Raw genomic sequence first — 22673 nt, 5'->3', positions numbered from 1 at the left:
AAGCTGCAGAGCAAGGAGTTCAAATGGTTTATTGATTGACAGTGAAGATAAAAAGGTAACGTTACATTGTTTTTTTATATACATACTCCACCTTTTGCAATCTGAAGACATTATATCCATTTTAACAATGTCCTTGTCAGAGACTGCTTTACTTAGCCACGTCTCTGATAGGATAAAGATGTCTGCATTGGTTGTTTGAATCCAGATTTGGACACAGTCTAATTTTGGCAGTAGACTGAAATATTTGAATGAATTAAACCGAGACCTGACCTGGCTCTAAATTCATCAGGACTACTGATGTTGTATACAACTGGGCCTGGATTTGGTTGCACATTGCCTCACAGCAAAAGTAAGAGCAATATAAAGATTTTCCTTTTTTTTTTGCTAGGTAACCCAATGAAAACATTATTTGGCTTTACAAAGTCAGAATGTGTGGTTTCAGAAGAAGTAAATCATCTATTAAACACATAAATACACCATGAATGAAGCTGGTCAGAATGATTTAGCACTGACCCACTTGAGGACATCAATAACACTTATGTAAGTTCTGTAGTTTGGAAGGACCAGGTGATTGTTATTGTGGTCGGTAGAGTTAAAGGTTGGTGGAGCACCTGGTCAGGTACCCCACCACAATTGCAGAAAACAAGTCCAGGAAAAAAGCATAAATATTAAATAGAGAGCTTGTGTCAAAGTCATTGTTAAATTGTTTTACTACTTACCCAGGTCCAATATTCTAAATTCAGATGTCCAGACTACAGCAGTTGGAAGGCCAAGCTAAGGCTAGCAGAGGCCCAGCCTTAGCCAGTCTGAGGCTACGATAGATCCAGGCTGTGGCAGGTGGAAGGCCAAGATGAAGCTAGCAGACCCAGTCTGTAGGCAATGGAAGGTCAAAATGAAGCCAGCAGACCCAGTCTGTAGGCAGTGTAAGGCCAGGATAGATCCAGGCTGTGGCAGGTGGAAGGCCAAGATGAAGCTAGCAGACCCAGTCTGTAGGCAGTGTAAGGCCAGGATAGATCCAGGCTGTGGCAAGTGGAAGGCCAAGATGAAGCTAGCAGACCGAGCCTGTAGGCAATGGAAGGTCAAGATGAAGCTAGCAGACCCAGTGTGTAGGCAGTGTAAGGCCAAGATTAAGCTATCAGACCCAGTCTGTAGGCAGTGGAAGGTCAAGATGAAGCTAGCAGACCCAGTCTGTAGGCAGTGGAAGGCTAAGATGAAGCTAGCAGACCCAGTCTGTAGGCAGTGTAAGGCCAGGATAGATCCAGGCTGTGGCAGGTGGAAAGCCAAAATGAAGCTAGCAGACCCAGTTTGTAGGCTTTGGAAGGTCAGGATGACGCTAGCAGAAATTTTACCTGCAGCAATGCATCTGGCAGACATATTTCATTGATCCTTCAAAAAGCGGGCGTTTCAAACTTAGCTTTAAATTACTGCTCTGTCTATTTTCGGTGGATTTTACCTGTGGATGTCATTTTTTGTTCCAGAACTATGAAATAAGTGACAATGTTTATTTACATACCTTAATTGTTTCCAAACGTTGTCTGTAACACGGCAGTAAAACGGATGATCAAACAAAACAGAAGTCATGCTCGTGGACCCACTAGCTGCGCAAGCTAGCTCTGCAATCAGCTAAACAGACTCCATAACTTCAAGGTGTCGTTTTGGTGAATTTACGAAACTTTAACAACACAAAAAGAATGCCGTTGTAAGTTAATAATACTAACACAGACACTCGCAAACGTGTTAGCATATTAGCTCATGTTAATGACGCTAGCGTCATTACATTACGATGCACTTACAAATATGCATGAAAACTCTCCTACAGACCTCACACGTGGGACGCTTTAGTAAGTATGAATTGTTTTCGTCAAAATGTGAAACTTACAAACGGATGAATGAAGAACTCATACGAGTAGATACGTAATGGATGGCTAGAAGACTGACCCGCACTCCAGTTGTAAAAAAAAAAAAAAAAAGCCCCACCAAAATGTACGATATATATGGGAATTTTTTTTTTTTCCAATTATCCATTAAAATTGGGCCCGAAACAAAGTCTAAATTTAGTGTTTGTGGCTTATACACCGGAAAATATAGTATTAAAATACGGTATTGTGCATATTAATGAAGACAAAGGCGCAAAATGGATTGCATGCCTTATTCTGTTCACCTAACCGACGCCAGCCACTTTGCACACGTTTAGTAGATCAGCTATCAAGTTTGCACGTGTTTTAGTCCACACAAACCTTTAGTGAATCAGGCCCCAAGTCCTCAGCGGGGACTGTAGCACATTCTAGGGCTATGTCTACACTAAGCCGGATAACCCCTTAAAGGAATAGTTATTTAGCCTAAGCCCCGTTTCAGCCACACTAAACCATCATTTAAGGTCCCCCTCCTCGGACAAATTTTTAGACGGGTAAGTGCGCCGTGTATTTCTTGAATCTCCGGCTCTTAGCTTTGTATGGACTCGTTGATCGTTTAAAAACGGAGTTCAGAGAGGAAGTGACGCCAGAAAGACCGCGCCCCACACAGGAAGTGACGTCAGAAAGAACGCGCCACAGCCAGCTTCATAATAAAGCGCTTTCGTAACTCGGAGCTAACCACTGGAAATATGGAGGCGAGTCATCCAGACATGCCCATGTTTCTCCTTCTTCTACATGTACAGACGCTTGTGGAAATCACACATGAATACCTTAAGAGAAAGCGATTGCAGCTATTTGGGATACAACACTTCTCAGATGGCAAGAGAACTTTCCAATGTCCAGGTCAGCTGTGATTCTACTTACCGAAAAACTTTCTCCATTCGGCCAAGGAGAGACAACGAGAATGCGGGCTACCGTGGATGTGATAAAAAAAGGTAGAGTGTGCTTTGCATTACCTGGCCGTTGAGTGAAGACTACGGACAACGGCAAATGCTTTTGGACTGGCAAAGCAGACTGTATCAGTTATTGTCCGCCATGTATGTCACAGACTCAACGTCTAGGTCCAGAGTATATAAAGTCACCAAAAAGGAATGGACAATGAAGGTGAAGGCAAAAGAGTGAGGAGTGTCCTGACCAGATATCTAGATCCCTAGTTTGATTGATGTAAAATGTTCTTTATCACATTGTTTACGTGTCTAATAAAGATGTGATTAATTTATGATGTCTCAGGTGTGATTCACTATAATAGGGCCCCACAGTACACTGCATTCCACTTAATTGAAATACCACAACACTGGATATTGTTCAGATAAGTTACATTTAAGAACTTGCACACAAAGCAACACTGGAGGTGACTATGACGTGCGCATTTTACGCACATGCGTATTAGGTCGCGTTGCCCCGGCGGATGGAGGGGGAGAGGGGGTCTTAAACGGTGGCATTGTTGTGTGTGGACACGGATAAGGTTAGGTGAGATTTACCCTGGATAACCTGCGGACGCTGTATCGATCCGTTGTGGTGAAGAAGGAGCTGAGCCGGAAGACAAAGCTCTCAATTTACCATCCTCACCTATGGTCATGAGCTTTGGGTTATGAGCGAAAGGACAAGATCACGGGTACAAGCAACCGAAATGATTTTCCTCCGCCGGGTGGCGGGTCTCTCCCTTAGAGATAAGGTGAGAAGCTCTGTCATCCGGGAGGAGCTCAAAGTAAAGCCGCTGCTCCTCCACATAGAGAGGAGCCAGATGAGGTGGTTCGGGCATCTGGTCAGGATGCCACCCGAACACCTCGGGACACGTCCGACCGGCAGGAGGCCACAGGGAAGACACAGGACACATTGGGAAGACTATCTCTCCCGGCTGGCCTGGGAACGCCTCGGGATCCCCCGGGAGGAGCTGGACAAAGTGGCTGGGGGCTGGGGGCTTCCCTACTTAGGCTGCTGCCCCCGCGACCCGACCTCGGATAAGCGGAAGAAAATGGATGGATGGATGGATGGAACGGCTTACAGTAAACGGGGCCTAAGTGGAACACTAACACTTATGCCGACTGCCTGTTCCACTTGTCACCATCGTGCACTCAAAGCCTGTAAAAGAGGTCCAAAAGTTAGACCCCAGTCTGGCCAGTCCCACTCAGCTGTGAGTTCCACTGGGACAGACCCCTGAACTCAAAACAGCGTAATCGGAGCCGGGCCAGGATATTAGCTCAAGTACACATGAAAGCTGGGACGTTTGAAGGAAGCTTGAGCGCTAAATATTATGATAAATGATGCCCTAATGCCAGCAGATAAGGCGTGGCTACACAAGAATAATATCAGCGTTGGAGCAGATATCGGGTTTGTAAGTATGAGAATGGCGTCTTTCAAGGTTTGAGAAAACAATGTCACCTCAGGGTCCGCTTGGTGGCTGCTCTGTGATTCTCAACAGATGGAGCTTTTGGAGGTTGTTTTTGTGCCACAGTTTGAATCGCCAACATTTCAAACTTACAAACAAATAGTGTGTTGTTTAATGCCCTCTTTTCAACTGCTCTGTGAAAGCCTGTCTCCCTGGAAAAGCTGCAAATAACCACACGGCTTTGAACGTGTCGCACGGAAGCAGCTAGCCGCGCTAATAAAGGTCAACAATGGAGGAGTGTGTTTACTTCTCAGGATGTGGCTGCCAGTCTTCATTAGGAGACTTTATTCAAGAGGAGCAAACCTCCTGATGTACTTTGTCATACTTCTCCTCTGAGAGGTAATGTTAGCATTTGGGTTTATTTTTCATTTCCAGTCTCCATCAGTTGGCCTCAATGCCAGTGGACCGTTACAATAAACATGCGGCTCATGGAAATGTCTTTTTTCGCCATTCCGCCTGAAAATGAGCACGATAGGATAGACTTTGTTCATCCCACCATGGGGAAATGTTGTGGTTGCAGCGCAGGTAGAAAAAGTCCAGAAAAGAAAGGTTAAAAAAACCAAGAGGGAAGCAACAAGGGACATAAAAGAGCGGATGCAACCAGCTGCCGTTTCTACATACAGCTACAAAAGTGAAACCCAACCAAAAAATGGGCAATATATAACACGTGATTGCACCAAGCCTAGACAAACAATTTCAGCAGCCACATATACAGTACCCCCAGGGGAAAGTCTGGGCTTCTCTGCTTAGGCTGCTGCCCCCGCGTCCCAACCAAAATGATCACAATTATGATTATTATTACGGTATTGCCGAATATGCTCAAAAGTACTTATTTTAACCAATTTGGACATGTATGCATAGTCAACGTTGTGTTAGTCTTGTACGATATACCGCTACTAATAAAGTACCGTGGTACTAATGGATTAAAAACGGTACTATGCAGCTTTTCAAAAATACCAGTACTTTAGTTTTTCATTGAACACTGAAGCCCTGCAAGCAGGGCTGTAGTGTTTTAGCTCTTTCTAAATCACTAATCCTCGCCTCCATGGCGACAAATAAAGTAAGTTTCTTACAAGTATCATTATCACTGCAGGACGAGGAATAGCTAAACATGCTTCACTACACACCATAGGAGGATACAATAGCTCACTGCTAACAACTAGCTAGCGTTCCTGGATGTAAACAAATGGGTGGATCTACACAGACTTGGACTGTAATGATACCAAGTACAAAAGGTGTGCATAGTCGATAATACAATGTTTACATCGATATTTTTTATTATCACAAAATCGTTTGTCTTTTTTATTGTTTATAAAGTCAGTAAATACGTCCCTGGACACATGAGGACTTTGAATATGACCAATGTATGATCCTGTAACTACTTGGTATCGGATCGATACCTAAATGTGTGGTATCAAAACTAATGTAAAGTATCAAAAAAGAGAAGAATTAGTGATTATTACATTTTAACAGAAGTGTAGATAGAACATGTTAAACAGAAAATAAGCAAATATTAACAGTAAATGAACAAGTAGATTAATAATACATTTTTACAGTTTGTCCCTTATAATGTAGACAAAATAATCGGTAGATAAATGACACAATATGTTACTGCATACGTCAGCAGACTAATTAGGAGTCTTTCTTTGTTTACTTACTACTAAAAGACAAGTTGTCTAGTATGTTCACTATTTTATTTAAGAACTAAATTACAATAATAAACATATGTTTCATGTACCCTAAGATCTTTTGTTCCAATAAAGACAATAATGACATTTTTTGAGGTCCCCTTTATTTAGAAAAGTATGGAAGTACATGTTGGTACCGGTACCGGGACAAGCCTACGTGGTATGGATGTCTGCATGGTGACGTTGAACAAAAACTGCAGTGATCGACGTAGGAGATCTTTGTCTCCAGCCACACTCCTGCTTGTCATCCACACCTCCTGTCCTCATTATTAGCATGCAGACCTTCCCCCTACCTAGCACGCACCCTCGGCCCCTACGCCGCCAACCACTCTTTAAGTGGATACCCCACAGGAAGCAGTTCTCCGGGGGGCGGGGGGGAAATGGGTCCCAGATGTGTGCCTTTGTGCCACTCCAGGCTCCTCGGGAGGGATGGCTGTGTGGGTGTTTGTGTGCGCAAACATCAATAACAGCCGCCAGGAGGGTGAAGACTCCCAGCATGGCGTCCTTTTTGCTTATGGACTTCCAAAACACACCGCAGGAGGATTGGTCACAGTGTTGCACCTTGGCAAGGCAGCGCTCCGACCTTTCGCCATATGATGCTAATTGAATTGACTACGTTATAAGAACTTAAAGACAACTTTTTTCCCCCCCTCCTCTTCAAAAGCTTCACCGTGGCCATATTTCATTTCAGAATAAAAGCATATGGTGGAGCGAGCCTAGCAGACAATACATATCTGGGCCTTCTGGGATACCGAACCCCCCCTGGGCCCTGTGTGCGTATGGAAGCCTATATGTGTGAGTATGTGTGTGTGTGTGCGTATGTATATATATGTACTTATGCATATATGTGTATGTAAGTATATGTGTATTAATGTATGCATGTATATATGTGTATATATAAAGAGGGAATACATATATATATATGTATATATAAATATATACACGCACACATACATACACACACATACAGTCGTGGTCAAAAGTGTACATACACTTGTAAAGAACATGATGTCATGGCTGTCTTGAGTTTCCAATAATTTCTACAACTCTTATTTTTTTGTGATAGAGTGATTGGAGCACATACTTGTTGGTCACAAAAAACATTCATGAAGTTTGGTTCTTTTATGAATAAACTACTGAAAATGTGAGCAAATCTACTGGGTCAAAAGTATACATACAGCAATGTTAATATTTGCTTACATGTCCTTTGGCAAGTTTCACTGCAATAAGGCGCTTTTGGTAGCCATCCACAAGCTTCTGCTTGAATTTTTGACCACTCCTCTTGACAAAATTGGTGCAGTTCAGCTAAATTAGTTGGTTTTCTGACATGGACTTGTTTCTTCAGCATTGTCCACATGTTTAAGTCAGGACTTTGGGAAGGCCATTCTAAAACCTTCATTCTAGCCTGATTTAGCCATTCTTTTACCACTTTTGACGTGTGTTTGGGGTCATTGTCCTGTTGGAACACCCAACTGCGTCCAAGACCCAACCTCCGGGCTGATGATTTTAGCTTGTCCTGAAGAATCTGGAGGTAATCCTCTATTTTCATTGTCCCATTTAAAGCACCAGTTCCATTGGCAGCAAAACAGGCCCAGAGCATAATACTTCCACCACCATGCTTGACGGTAGGTATGGTGTTCCTAGGATTAAAGGCCTTACCTTTTCTCCTCCAAACATATAGCTGGGTATTGTGGCCAAACATCTCAAATTTAGTTTCGTCTGACCACAGAATTTTCCTCCAGAAGGTCTTATCTTTGTCCATGTTATCAGCAGCAAACTTTAGACGAGCCTTAAGGTGTGGCTTCTGGAGCAAGGGCTACATTCTTGCATGGTAGCCTCTCAGTCCATTGCGATGCAAAACAGGCTTGACTGTGGACACTGACACCTGTGTTCAGCAGCTTCCAATTCATTGCAGACATGCTTTTAGGTGGTTCTCGGTTGACTCTTGATCATCCTGACCAATTTTCTCTCAGCAGCAGGTGATAGCTGGCGTTTTCTTCCTGATCGTGGCAGTGACAAAACTGTGCCTTGCACTTTATACTTACCAACAATTGCCTGCACAGTTGCTCTTGGGACCTTGAGCTGCTTTGAAATGGCTCCAAGTGACTTCCCTGACTTGTTCAAGTCTGTCAGGGTGTGTTGGTGACGAACCCCAAGATGCAGAGATGGCGGCAGGCATTGTCCAGGAAAACATGATTTAATGTTCATAAAATATAAGGTAAAAACCCAAACCAGGAACTAGGAATAGCCAAAACTGAAAACAGGAACCAGCAAACAGAAAAACTGGAAACAGCTAATGGCTAACAAGAAAACACAAAACAAAAGAGCTAGGAGAAAGCAAACTACAAATAGCTAACAGGAACAGCTTACCGCTACGACGACAGGTACAAGGACAAGTAGTAGCACGGCAGGTAGTAGCTGTAACGATCTACACGACAGGTAGGAATGACAATAATCCAGCACAGAGTGGAGGACAAAGCAGGTTTAAATAGTAGCTGGCTGATTGGCACCAGGTGTGGCCCGGTGCCAATCAGCCACAGCTGAGGGGACAGCACTCAGAGAGACAAACAGGAAACTGAACCAAAATAAGAGTGCTGACAGGAAATAAAACAAACACAGAGAAAAAACTAAAACTTGACCAAACTGTCAGGGACAAGCCTGACAAAGTCAATGATTCGTTTTTTCAGATCTGTGCTGAGTTCCTTTGACTTTCCCATTGTGGCGTTTGTAACCGAGTCTAACGACTGCATCACATGAGCCCTATTTAAATGGGCTCAGAGAAATCAACAGGTGTCGTCAAGTTAAAGGCCTACTGAAACCCACTACTACCGACCACGCAGTCTGATAGTTTATATATCAATGATGAAATCTTAACATTATAACACATGCCAATATGGCCGGGTTAACTTATAAAGTGACATTTTAAATTTGCCGCTAAACTTCCGGTTCGAAACGCCTCTGAGGATGACGTATGCGTGTGACGTAGCCCGGCGAACACGGGTATGCCTTCCACATTGAAGCCGATACGAAAAAGCTCTGTTTTCATTTCATAATTCCACAGTATTCTGGACATCTGTGTTCGTGAATCTGTTTCAATCATGTTCATTGCATTATGGAGAAGGAAGCCAAGCAAGCAAAGAAGAAAGTTGTCGGTGCGAAATGGACGTATTTTTCGAACGTAGTCAGCCACAACAGTACACAGCCGGCGCTTCTTTGTTTACATTCCCGAAAGATGCAGTCAAGATGGAAGAACTCGGATAACAGAGACTCTAACCAGGAGGACTTTTGATTTGGATACACAGACGCCTGTAGGGAACTGGGACAACACAGACTCTTACCAGGATTACTTTGATTTGGATGACAAAGACGCAGACGTGCTACTGTGAGTATGCAGCTTTGGCTTTTTTTTGCGTATGTACGTAACTTTTTTAAAATATATAAGCTTTATGAACCTTGGGTTAGGTGAACGGTCTTTTGGGCTGAGTGATTGTGTGTGTTGATCATGTGTTTGAATTGTATTGGCGTGTTCTATGGAGCTAGGAGCTAGCAGAGGAGCTAGGAGCTAGCATAACACGTACCGTACCGTACGTGCGCGTCACGTACGTAACTTTTTAAAAATATATAAGCTTTATGAACCTTGGGTTAGGTAAACGGTCTTTTGGGCTGAGTGATTGTGTGTGTTGATCAGGTGTTTGAATTGTATTGGCGTGTTCTATGGAGCTAGGAGCTAGCAGAGGAGCTAGGAGCTAGCATAACAAACACGCAGGTGTTTTTATGCAGGATTAATTTGTGGCATATTAAATATAAGCCTGGTTGTGTTGTGGCTAATAGAGTATATATATGTCTTGTGTTTATTTACTGTTGTAGTCATTCCCAGCTGAATATCAGGTCACCCCCGGCTCTCACAGCATCTTCCCTATCTGAATAGCTTCAACTCCCCACTAGTCCTTCACTTGCACTTTACTCATCCACAAATCTTTCATCCTCGCTCAAATTAATGGGGAAATTGTCGCTTTCTCGGTCCGAATCTCTCTCACTTCATGCGGCCATCATTGTAAACAATAGGGAACTTTGCGTATATGTTCAACTGACTACGTCACGCTACTTCCGGTAGGTGCAAGCCTTTTTTTTATCAGATACCAAAAGTTGCAATCTTTATCGTCGTTGTTCTATACTAAATCCTTTCAGCAAAAATATGGCAATATCGCGAAATGATCAAGTATGACACATAGAATAGATCTGCTATCCCCGTTTAAATAAAAAAAATTCATTTCAGTAGGCCTTTAAGAGGCCATGCCATGAAGCTCATTTGATTTCATTATAACTTTTCTACATCACCAGAATTTATCATGTATGTTGCTGTATGTATACTTTTGACCCAGCAGATTTGCTCACATTTTCAGTAGACCCATAATAAATTCATAAAAGAACCAAACTTCATGAATGTTTTTTGTGACCAACAATTATGTGCTCCAATCACTCTATATCACAAAAAAATAAGAGTTGTAGAAATTTTTGGAAACTATATATATATATATATATATATATATATATATATATATATATATATATATATATATATATATATATATATATATATATATATATATATATATATATATATATATATATATATATATATATATATATATATATATATATATATATATATATATATATATATATATATATATATATATATATATATATATATATATATATATATGTATATATATATATATATATATATATATATATATATATATATATATATATATATATATATATATATATATATATATATATATATATATATATATATATATATATATATATATATATATATATATTACACTCACACACAGATGTTAGTTTAATTTTGCCTCAATTTTCAGGGTGAGTGAAGAACGACCTGATAAGTCAGAAAGAGAAAAAGATGATACAGTATTATTTGCTCACAGATGCTACCTGCTGGTTGTTTGAACGCACTGCAGCTAGTCCTGGGTAGTCCCAGGACTAGCTGCACTAGAACAAAAAAAATAAAAATAGAATAAAACCATAAAAAAATAAATCAATAAAATAAAATAAAACAATAACAAATAAATCAATAAAATAGAATAAAACAATAACAAATAAATCAATAAAATAGAAAAAAACTATAAAAAATAAATCAATAAAATAGAATAGAACAATAAAAAATAAATCGATAAAATAGAATAAAACAATACAAAATAAATCAATAAAATAGAATAAAACAATAAAAGACAGAGCACCACAAGACTTTAAAAGCCAGAGAATAAAAGTGGGTTTTAAGACAAAACTTGGGGGCCATTCTGACATGAGGGGTCAGAACATTCCAAAGTTTAGGGCCAACAACAGAGAAGACCCTGTCTCCCCTAGTCTTAAACCTCCTTTTAGGCCCCACAAGTTGGAACTGGCCCTTGGACCTCAACACGCCAGCTGGAGCATACATTTGGATGAGGTCCGTGATGTACTTTGGGTCCAGTCCATTCAGACCTTTAAAAACAAACAGTAAAATGTTCAAATCAGTTCTAACTGGAACAGGAAGTCAATGCAGGGAAGTGAGAGTCGGGGTGATGTGCTCCCTTTTTGTTTTGGTTCCCGTTGAAAGTGGTGCCGCAGAGTTCTGGACTAACTGTACACCTGAAAAAGCATTTGGACTTATTCCAGCGTCATGCGGATTCCAGTAGTCCAGACCTGATGAGATAGAAGCAGGTGTGAACTGTTCAAATTGTTTCAGAGATAGAAAATATTTCATCTTTGATAAAAGCCGAAGGTGATAAAAACTTGATTTAACAACGGCATTGATTTGTTTGTCAAATTTAAAACCCTGGTCTATAATGACTCCAAACTTGGTGGCTGTGGGATGTACAGAGTTCTTAAGAAAGTCCAAGTCCAGCAGAGGATCAGTGTTGCCAAGCAGCACAACTTCAGTTTTTTCCTCGTTTAGCTTTAAACCAGCGAGAATGGACGCATTTTGACCTCCAAAACAAAATCTCCATGTGAAGCTATAAACACTGAAGAGGTGCTTTAAAACAGTGGTCCCCAACCTTTTTGTAGCTGCGGACCGGTCAAAGCTTGAAAATGTGTCCCACGGACCGGGGGGTGGGGGGGGGGGTGGGGGTGGGGGGGTGGTTATGGGGGTGGTGGGGGTGGGGGGCTGGGAGTGGGGTTGGGGACCGGTACCGGGCCGCGGACTGGTGGTTGGGGACCACTGCTTTAAAACATGGCTATCTAGCTAGTCTGCAATGTTTTAGCTACTTCTAAATCACTAATCCTCACCTCCATTGCGACAAATAAAGTACGTTTCTTACATGTAACATTATCACTGGAGGACGAGGAATAGCTAAACATGCTTCACTACACATACAATAGCTCACCGCTAACAGCAAGCTAGCACCCCTGAATGTAAACAAATGGGTGGATCTATACATACATTGACTGTAACCATACCAAGTACGAGAGCACTATATAGTTGATACTACAATGATTACATCGATTTTACTATCACAAATGATAAATAGGTAGATAAATGACACAATATGTTACTGCATACGTCAGCAGACTAATTAGGAGTCTTTGTTTGTTTACTTACTACTAAAAGACAAGTTGTCTAGTATGTTCACTATTTTATTTAAGGACTAAATTACAATAATAAACATATGTTTCATGTACCCTAAGATTTTTTGTACCAATAAAGACAATAATGCCTTTTTTTTTTTTTTTAAGTATCGAAAGTTATTGAAATGCAAGCCTAATATATGCATGAATATACGTTAGGGTTGTCTCGATTCAAATATTTTGGTACAGGTACCAAAATGTATTTTGTATTTTGATACTTTTCTAAATAAAGGTGACCACAAAAAAAATATTGTAACAAAAAATTTTAGGGTACATGAAACATATGTTTGTTATTGCAATTTAGTCCTTAAATAAAATAGTGAACATACTAGACAACTTGTCTTTTAGTAGTAAGTAAACAAACAAAGACTCCTAATTAGTCTGCTGACGTATGCAGTAACATATTGTGTAGTTTATCATTCTATTATTTTGTCAACATTATGAGGGACAAACTGTAAAAATTGATTATTAACCTACTTGTTCATTTACTGTTAATATCTGCTTATTTTGTCTTTTAACATGTTCTATCTACACTTCTGTTAAAATGTAATAATCACTTATTCTTCTTTTCTTTGATACTTTACATTAGTTTTGGATGATACCACACATTTAGGTATCGATCCGATACCAAGTAGTTACAGGATCATACATTGGTCGTATTCAAAGTCCTCATGTGTCCAGGGACGTATTTACTGACTTTATAAACATGATAACAATTTTAAAAAAGTGTGATGCCAAAAAATATTGACGTAATCATAGTAGTATCATCTAGATACACTCTTGACTTGGTATCATTACAGTGTGTCATGATCCGTGGTCCGGATCATGTTTTGCGTTTTCTGTTTGTTTTGGACTCATTTAGTTCCTGTTTGTGCACCTCCTGAGTTTAGTCACCATGGTTACTTATGATTTTCACCTGCCTCTTGCGTTCGGGACGCTCACCTGTTGCTCATCAGAGACTCTATTTAAGCCTGCCTTTTCCGGTCACTCGTCCTGGCTTCATTGTTTGCTTCACGCTTATGTCAAGTAAGATTTGTTTATTCCTGTTCTCGATTCCTGATTCCTGTGCTAAGTTGTTGCCCTAGCTTCCCGTGCGATCGGCACGCTTTTATTTTGTTGTTTTGCCTGTATTTTGGTAGTTGGATGATTTATGAAGAATAAATCAAGTCCTACCTTCACGCTTTCGTCCGGAGTTGTCAGTTTTGCATCCCGGGAGAACAAACCTCGCAGTAAGCTGCAAAAACCCCGCCGTGACACAGTGGATGTCAGGTGTAGATCCACCCATGGCGTTTGTTTACATTGTAACGCCGGTGAGCTATTGTACCCTCCTACGGTGTGTAGTGAAGCATGTTTAGCTATTCCTCATCCTCCAGTGATAATAATACTTTATTTGTCGCCATGGAGACGAGAATTAGTGATTTAGAAGTAGCTAAAACACTGTGGATGGATGTTAGCTGCAAGCTAGCTAGCCATGTCTTAAAGAACCTCTTCCTGAGGGTGTTTCAGTGTTATAACTTCACCTTTATCTTTACTTTTTACACCAAAATGCGTCCATTCTCCCTTTTCTGTCTACACACTGTGTCTGCTTGTAAGTACTCTGTGTGCGCGCGCTGCCGAACATGCTATTCTGCTCGTAAAACCAGCAATGTCACCATGTGATGACGCGCCGTAATGCCTGTTGAAAAAAAAAAATATATATGGGGAACCGGTACTTTTCAAACAGAGTATAGCACCAGTTCATTAGTACCTCGATACTATACTAGTACTGGTATACCGTACAACCCTAGTATGTTACTATACTATACTAATACTGGTATAGCGTACAAGCCTAGTACGTTACTATAGTAGTACCGATATAGCGTGCAAACCTAGTACGTTACTATACTATACTAGTACCAGTATAGCGTACAACCCTAGTACGTTACTATACTATAGTAGTACCAGTATAGCGTACAATCCTAGTATGTTACTATATTAGTACCGGTATAGCGCACAACCCTAGTACATTACTATACTATACTAGTACCAGTATAGCGTACAACCCTAGTATGTTACAATACTATACCAATACCGGTATAGCGTACAACCCTAGTATGTTACTATACAAGTACCGGTATAGCGTACAACCATAGTACGTTACAATACTATACAAATACCGGTATAGCGTACAACCCTAGTATGTTACTCTACTATACAAGTACGGTATAGCGTACAACCCTAGTACGTTACTATACTATAGTAGTACCAGTATAGCGTACAACCCTAGTACGTTACTATAGTAGTACCAGTATAGCGTACAACCCTAGTACGTTACTATACTATAGTAGTACCAGTATAGTGTACAACCCTAATACGTTACTATAGTAGTACCGGTATAGCGTACAACCCCAGTACGTTACTATACTATACTATTACCAGTATAGCGTACAACCCTAGTATGTTACAATACTATACAAATACCGGTATAGCGTACAACCCTAGTACATTACTATACTAGTACCGGTATAGCCTACAACCCTAGTATGTTACTATACTATACAAGTACCGGAATAGCCTACAACCCTAGTATGTTACTATACAATACAAGTACCGGTATAGCGTACAACCCTAGTACGTTACTATACTATAGTAGTACCAGTATAGCGTACAACCCTAGTATGTTACTGTAGTAGTACCGGTATAGTGTACAACCCTGTACATTACGATACTATAGTAGTACCAGTATAGCGTACAACCCTAGTACGTTACTATAGTAGTACCAGTATAGCGTACAACCCTAGTACGTTACTATACTATAGTAGTACCAGTATAGTGTACAACCCTAATACGTTACTATAGTAGTACCGGTATAGCGTACAACCCCAGTACGTTACTATACTATACTATTACCAGTATAGCGTACAACCCTAGTATGTTACAATACTATACAAATACCGGTATAGCGTACAACCCTAGTACATTACTATACTAGTACCGGTATAGCCTACAACCCTAGTATGTTACTATACTATACAAGTACCGGAATAGCCTACAACCCTAGTATGTTACTATACAATACAAGTACCGGTATAGCGTACAACCCTAGTACGTTACTATACTATAGTAGTACCAGTATAGCGTACAACCCTAGTATGTTACTGTAGTAGTACCGGTATAGTGTACAACCCTGTACATTACGATACTATAGTAGTACCAGTATAGCGTACAACCCTAGTACGTTACTATAGTAGTACCGGTATAGCGTACAACCCTACTACGTTACTATACTATACTAGTGCCAGTATAGCGTACAACCCTAGTATGTTACTATAATATACAAGTACCGGTATAGCGTACAACCCTAGTACGTTACTATACTATAGTAGTACCAGTATAGCGTACAACCCTAGTACGTTACTATACTGGTATAGCGTACAAGCCTAGTATGTTACTGTATTATACTAGTACTGGTATAGCGTACAACCCTAGTACGTTACTGTTCTATAGTAGTACCAGTATAGTGTACAAGCTTAGTATGTTACTATACTAGTACTGGTATAGTGTACAAGCCTAGTACGTTATTATAGTACATGGGTGTTAAACTCTGGCCCGCGGGCGTGTAATTTCACTTGGCCCGTTAGGTGATATCAAATTAACACTAGAGCTGGCCCGCCGATTATAAACAGCGGCGGTGCCGCGGTACACCGCTAATTCTCATACTTGCCAAACCTCCCGGGAGACTCCCAAATTTCAGTGCCCCTCCCGAGAATTGTAACGTCCCCTTTTCGTCCAGTCCAACGAGTGCTGGCTCAGTTACTTAATATGTGCGGCTTTGGCACGCACACTGAAGTGAATGCAACGCATACTTGATCTTCAGCGATACAGGTTAGACTGAGGGTGCCAGTATAAAAACTTTTAACATTGTTACAAATATACGCCACACTGTGAATCCACACCAAACAAGAATGACAAACACATTTCGGGAGAACATCCGCACAATAACACAACATAAACACAACAGAACAAATACCCAGAACCTTTTGCAGCACTAACTCTTCCGGGACGCTATAAGGTGTGTGTGTGCGGCAGGGTTTGGAGGTAGCGGGGGTGTATTTTGTAGCGTCCCGGAAGAGTTAGTGCTGCAAAGGGTTCTGGGTATTTGTTCTGTTGTGTTTATGTTGTGTTTATGTTGTGTTTATGTTGTGTTACAGTGCGGATGTTCTCCCAAAATGTGTTTGTCATTCTTGTTTGGTGTGGATTCACAGTGTGGCGTATATTTCTAACAATGTTAAAGTTGCTTATACGGCTACTCTCAGTGTAACCTGTATCGCTGTTGATCAAGTATGTGTTGCATTCACATGTGTGCGCGTACAGAAGCCGCACATATCTTGTGACTGGGCCGGCACGTTGTTAGAAGGGATGAAAAGTGGACGTGACGTCAGCTCGTAGAGGACGTTAAAAGCAGTGCCTTTAAGACACGCCCCCAAGACTGTGGTCCGGGCGCACTACGAGATATAATGACTGATGAACACCTTCGTTCGATAATGAATGTTGCCTCAGCTCAAAGCCTGAGCCCCGACATTAATGAACTAGCATCCAAGAAAAGATGGCAGGCATCTGGCTTGGGCAAATCAGATTAGATCAGTGTGTCGCAAACTGAGCAGTTTAAAGTCCTGAATGGTTGGTTTATTCATTGTTATTTTATTTTCAAATGTATTAGCCTGTGTAAAAAGTTACTGTTGATATTTACCTCAGAAGGCTGCAAATAGAAAAGAGGCATTCATTTTTTATTTAAATTGTATTTGATATGCCATTGATATTTTTTAATTATTATTATTATTATTTGAAACTCGATTTTGCATGTCACTATAAAGTTATATAAGCCTTGCTTGTTCAATATTCAATGCAAAACTTGTTTGGGTCCCTATTAAAAAGGTTAATTTGTTCAACCTTGGCCCGCGGCTTTGTTCAGTTTTAAATTTTGGCCCACTCTGTATTTGAGTTTGACACCCCTGCTATAGTAGTACCGTTATAGCGTACACGCCTAGTACGTTACTATAGTAGTAGCGTTATAGCGTAGAAGCCTAGTATGTTAATGATGTATTGTGGGCTCCAGAAAGGGTTAATAACGAGTGCAGAAGAGGGCGAGTGTTTAGTGAAACATTATGTCAAGGCTCTGACAAGAAAATGAAATGTGCAACATCAATCAGGCGATGAGGAGATCAAACGGGCCTCCACCATCCTGCATCTGGTTCTGTTTGGATCCCCCCACCCTCCTTTCTTCCCCCTTTTTCCTCCAATCGGCGACATTCCTGCTCGGCCCGCTCGCTTTTGTTCGCTCATGTTTTCCACCGCGGTGGCACTGCGCCACGCTTTTGTGGAAAAAGGTAAGCGGCGGCGGCAACAATGGCTTTCCGGCGCTCTGCGCTGTCTCCAGCGGGTCTGCGGGTGAAGCCAGATGTGTAAGATCAGTTAATGCCCGCTTATGCAGCCTCATATCCTGGCAAGAACCACTGCAGTGGACATTGCTTTCTGGACCAGGCTAAGCAAGACTTTGTTTATGGGCCCGTTCTGCTTTTAATCCTACTTATTAAGGGCCCGATGCCAAGCAAACACCTTGCTTGGCATCGGTGCCACTCTCCCAACTGCGTGGCACAGTTGGGAGAGTGGCTGTGCCAGCAACATGAGCATTCCTGGTTCAATCCCCACCTTCTACTATCCTAGTCACGTCCGTTGTGTCCTTGAGCAAGACATTTCACCCTTGCTCCTGATGGGTCCTGGTTAGTAGGGGTGTGGGAAAAAAAATCTATTCAAATTCGAATCGCGATTCTCACGTTGTGCGATTCAGAATCGATTCTCATTTTTTTTAAATCTATTTTTTAAATGTATTTATTTATTTATTTATTTTTATTTTTATTAATCAATCCAACAAAACAATGCACAGCAATACCATAACAATGCAATCCAATTCCAAAACCAAACCCGACCCAGCAACACTCAGACCTGCAATAAACAGAGCAATTGAGAGGAGACACAAACACGACACAGAACAAACCAAAAGTAGTGAAACAAAAATGAATAATATCAACAACAGTATCAATGTTAGTTACAATAGCAGTGATTCAAAATCCCTCATTGACATTATCATTAGACATTTATAAAAAAAAAAAAAAGAATGAACAATAGTGTCACAGTGGCTTACACTTGCATCGCATCTCATAAGCTTGACAACACACTGTGTCCAATATTTTCACAAAGATAAAATAAGTCATATTTTTGGTTCATTTAATAGTTAAAACAAATGTACATTATTGCAATCAGTTGATAAAACATTGTCCTTTACAATTATAAAATATTTTTACAAAAATCTTATACGTCTAGCTAAATAATATTATTTGATATTTTACGGTAATGTGTTGATAATAATTAATAAAACTGCGACTTATAGTCCGAAAAATACGGTATTTATTTATTTATTTATTTTTATTGTGATTACTTATGCAGTATATTTTGAATAAATTGAGAACAAAAAGTGAACAAAAGTTTTAGCAACTGTTATGTAAAAGAAAAGGGGTAGGATTAAATAAGCTCTGCTTCTTCCTACTCCTTTTCGAACATGTTGAAAAGAGAAACTGGAAATTGTGATGTATCATGTTGTATGCTTGCATGTTCAAAATAAACTCAAACTCAAACTCAAACTCAAACATATTACCGTTAGCATGATAATGTTTTATGGTAGCAATTTTGCTAATTATATATTTTGATTCTTGCCACCATCTTACAAGTATGCTAACTTCTCCAATATTAGCATGCTTTGGTTTTATGCTAGCATTTTAGCTCATGTTAATCATTTAAATCTAAAAATCACACATTTTCGTACTTTGCACATTATCTTAAATATGCTAACCGTTCTTGTGTTTGTATATTAACGTTAGCATGATAACGTTTTATGCAAACAATTTACCTAACTATATATGTTTAAACTTACAAATCCTGGATTTTGATACTTGGCGCCATCTTACAAGTATGCAAACTTTTGTAATATTAGCATGCTTTGGTTTTATGCTAACATTTTAGCTAGTGTTAATTATTTAAATCTGAAAATCGTAATTTTGATACTTTGCACATTCTCTTAAATATGCTAACTGTTCTTGTGTTTATATATTACCGTGAACTCCATGATGACGTTTTGGTGAATTTACTGAGAAGTTAATGAAATTGAAACGATACTAAAAGAATGCCATCGTAAGTTAATAATACGAACACAGACACTCGTAAACGTGTTAGCATATTAGCTAACTCTAACGACGCTCGCTTGATTACATTACGATAGCACGTACAAATATGCATGAAAACACTCCTACAGACATCACACATGGGAGGCTTTAGTAAGTATGAATTGTTTTAGTTATATTGTAAAACTTACAAACCTTGTTTGGAGTGATGAACGTAGAATCCATTCAAGTAGAAACACTATGGACGGTTAGAAGATGAAACAGCACTTCTACTTCCGGTTCAAGGCTTTAAACGGAAGGAAATACTGACGTTCACCCAGTTGCACCTGCAGTGAGCAAACTCGTCCAAAAGATGGCACCATAGCACCAACAATTACGCACCTTTTCAGTGTCTTTGCTTGTGTTTTATAAAGACAATTTGCTTTGTGATGAGGTGGCGACTTGTCCAGGGTGTGTAATAGGGTGTTCACTCGTACAATAACTGGTTATTATACAAGTTACATAACATAAATGAAGTATTGTTGACGGTTTTTGAATGCATTTTTAAAGTGATTTATAGGTAAAATTGATTGCTAACATTAGCTGCATTGCTAGCCACCTAGAACAAACCGATTTTTATATGTTAGAAAGCGAAAAAAAACCCAACCCACTTTTGTCTTATTGTCCCTAATCATGATTGTGATTGATAGGCAAAAATCCCCCAAAAAGTGCAGTTCCCCTTTAAGCAAAACACACATGTCCACTGCAGGGGGCGCTAGAGCTTGGGGCGATATAGCTCGGTTGGTAGAGTGGCCGTGCCAGAAACTTGAGGGTTCCAGGTTCGATCCCCGCTTCCGCCATCCTAGTCACTGCCGTTGTGTCCTTGGGCAAGACCCTTTACCCACCTGCTCCCAGTGCCACCCACACTTCTTTAAATGTAACTTAGATATTAGGTTTCACTATGTAAAAGCGCTTTGAGTCACTAGAGACAAGCGCTATATAAATATAATTCACTTCACACTTCACTGCTTTGAAGGCCACAAGATGATTGGAACCCCAATGGGAACAAACTGGTGCAATCACGAGGCCAGTCCCAGATCTTCACACACAATGCTTGTTTTTTTAAGCCTTCTGGCCTAAAAGTCTTTGACTTCATTCTAATTAAAGAAAGGCAAAGGATGTGAGCTGTGCAGGCCATCGTCCAATGTGCCTGCACAGGTGAGTCATGACGCAGGAACCTTTCAACAAGTTGTACAATTCTGGGAGTTCTCAACATCTTCCTGTGGGAACTTATTGCTAAATAGTCACGCCAACTTGGTCCACAACCACCAAAGGGCAAAGAAATATTTGGCTTCAACTCTCAGTATTTCTATAACTTCAATTCAGGCAAGAAGCCTTTATTTATTGACAAATTAAGGCCAAATAGCATAATGATCATTTTGATTTGATTTTTTTGATTTTTATTAAGGATCCCCATTAGCTGGTTGCCTCAACAACCCACTAGTCTTCCTGGGGTCCACAATTCAATACAATCACAAGTAAAAGCATATAATTATAACTACACAATACAGAAAAAAATAAAAGCATCAATAAAAAACAAGCAAACAATTTACAGTCACAGAATAATAATTACCATATAAATAAAACTACACAATATAAAACCAAACATATCATCAACGAGCAAACTAATTTAAAAACTCAGATAAAATATTACTCTCTTTTTAAAAACCTGTTTACTTTCAATGCTGGTGAGAATTCGAGGCAGGTTATTCCAGAGCGATAAAGATCTATAAATAAAAGATTTCCGCAAAGCATTCTTCCTGGGACGAGGGAGTACAAAATGCCCCTCACTGGATGCCCTGGTATTGTGATTATGTATAGTGCTACTGTGAACTATTTGGGCCATGAGAAAAGCAGGAGTTTTACTACCGGTTACTGATTTGAACAATATAAGAGTATTAGCCAACAACCTGTTCTGCACTGTTAGCCAGGAAAGAGAAGCATGCATTTGGTTCACATTGGTTCTTAGTGAACAACCAAGAACCAGCCTTGCTGCCCTATTCTGGACAATCTGGAGCTCACTGATCTCACCACTTGCAGCAGACGCCCAGACTGTAGAACAATAGTCAATATGACACAAGACTAAACTCTTAACAATTTGACAAAGAAGAGGTGGCTCAGCAAAAGCAGCACATTTCCTGGAAATACCAACAGCCCTTCCCATCTTTGTAACTATATCACTGATATGATTTGACCAGGATAGAGTGCAGTCCAGCATCACTCCAAGGAGCTTGGCACTTCTGACCTGTTGAACTGTTGAAATACCTAGCCTCAAATCCAACTTTGGGTCACAAGATAACCCTTGCCTAGTCCCCAATATAATACTTTTTGTTTTTGAGGTGTTAAGGACAAGTCTGTTACATACTGTCCAGTCATGCACAGCTTTTAGTTCCTCACTCAATACTACATTAAGTACACTGCATGATGGTGCAGCATGATATAAGGTTGCATCATCAGCATAAAGAACCAATCTTGCACGCCCGGTAGCCCAAGGTAAATCATTGGTGAATATAGAAAAAAGTGAAGGTCCTAGGCAACTTCCCTGTGGAACACCACAATCCAAACTTCTGCTATGAGACAAGCTGCCATTAAGATACACCTATTGTGATCTTGAGGACAAATAACTCTGTATCCACATTAAACTTGAAGTATTAAAACCATAACATTTAAGTTTCTCAATTAAAAGAGAGTGGTCAATCACGTCAAATGCAGCACTAAAATCTAACAGGACAGCTCCAACCAACATAGAATTATCTAAAGCATTAAGCCAATCGTCCGTCATTTGTAT

At 40.1% G+C, this 22673-nt stretch overlaps 1 protein-coding gene across 3 annotated transcripts in view; it reads left to right on the top strand.

The window, feature by feature from the left end:
• Positions 1 to 22673, top strand: part of LOC133636426 (twist-related protein 2-like) — a 59300-nt gene that overhangs the window by 10579 nt on the left and 26048 nt on the right. The window contains exon 1 of one of the 3 annotated variants that reach the window (XM_062030420.1): positions 6705 to 6785. The exons of the other annotated variants lie outside the window; for them this stretch is intronic. The gene's annotated coding sequence lies outside the window, so the exon portion shown is untranslated. Of the gene's footprint in view, positions 1 to 6704; positions 6786 to 22673 lie in introns of those variants that run through there. 3 annotated transcript variants of the gene reach the window in all.

This window comes from Entelurus aequoreus, linkage group LG01, assembly GCF_033978785.1.
Source record: "Entelurus aequoreus isolate RoL-2023_Sb linkage group LG01, RoL_Eaeq_v1.1, whole genome shotgun sequence".
Classification (NCBI taxonomy): domain Eukaryota; kingdom Metazoa; phylum Chordata; class Actinopteri; order Syngnathiformes; family Syngnathidae; genus Entelurus; species Entelurus aequoreus.
The sequence above is the reverse complement of the archived record's forward strand: the minus strand, read 5'-3'. Positions and strand labels throughout refer to the sequence as shown.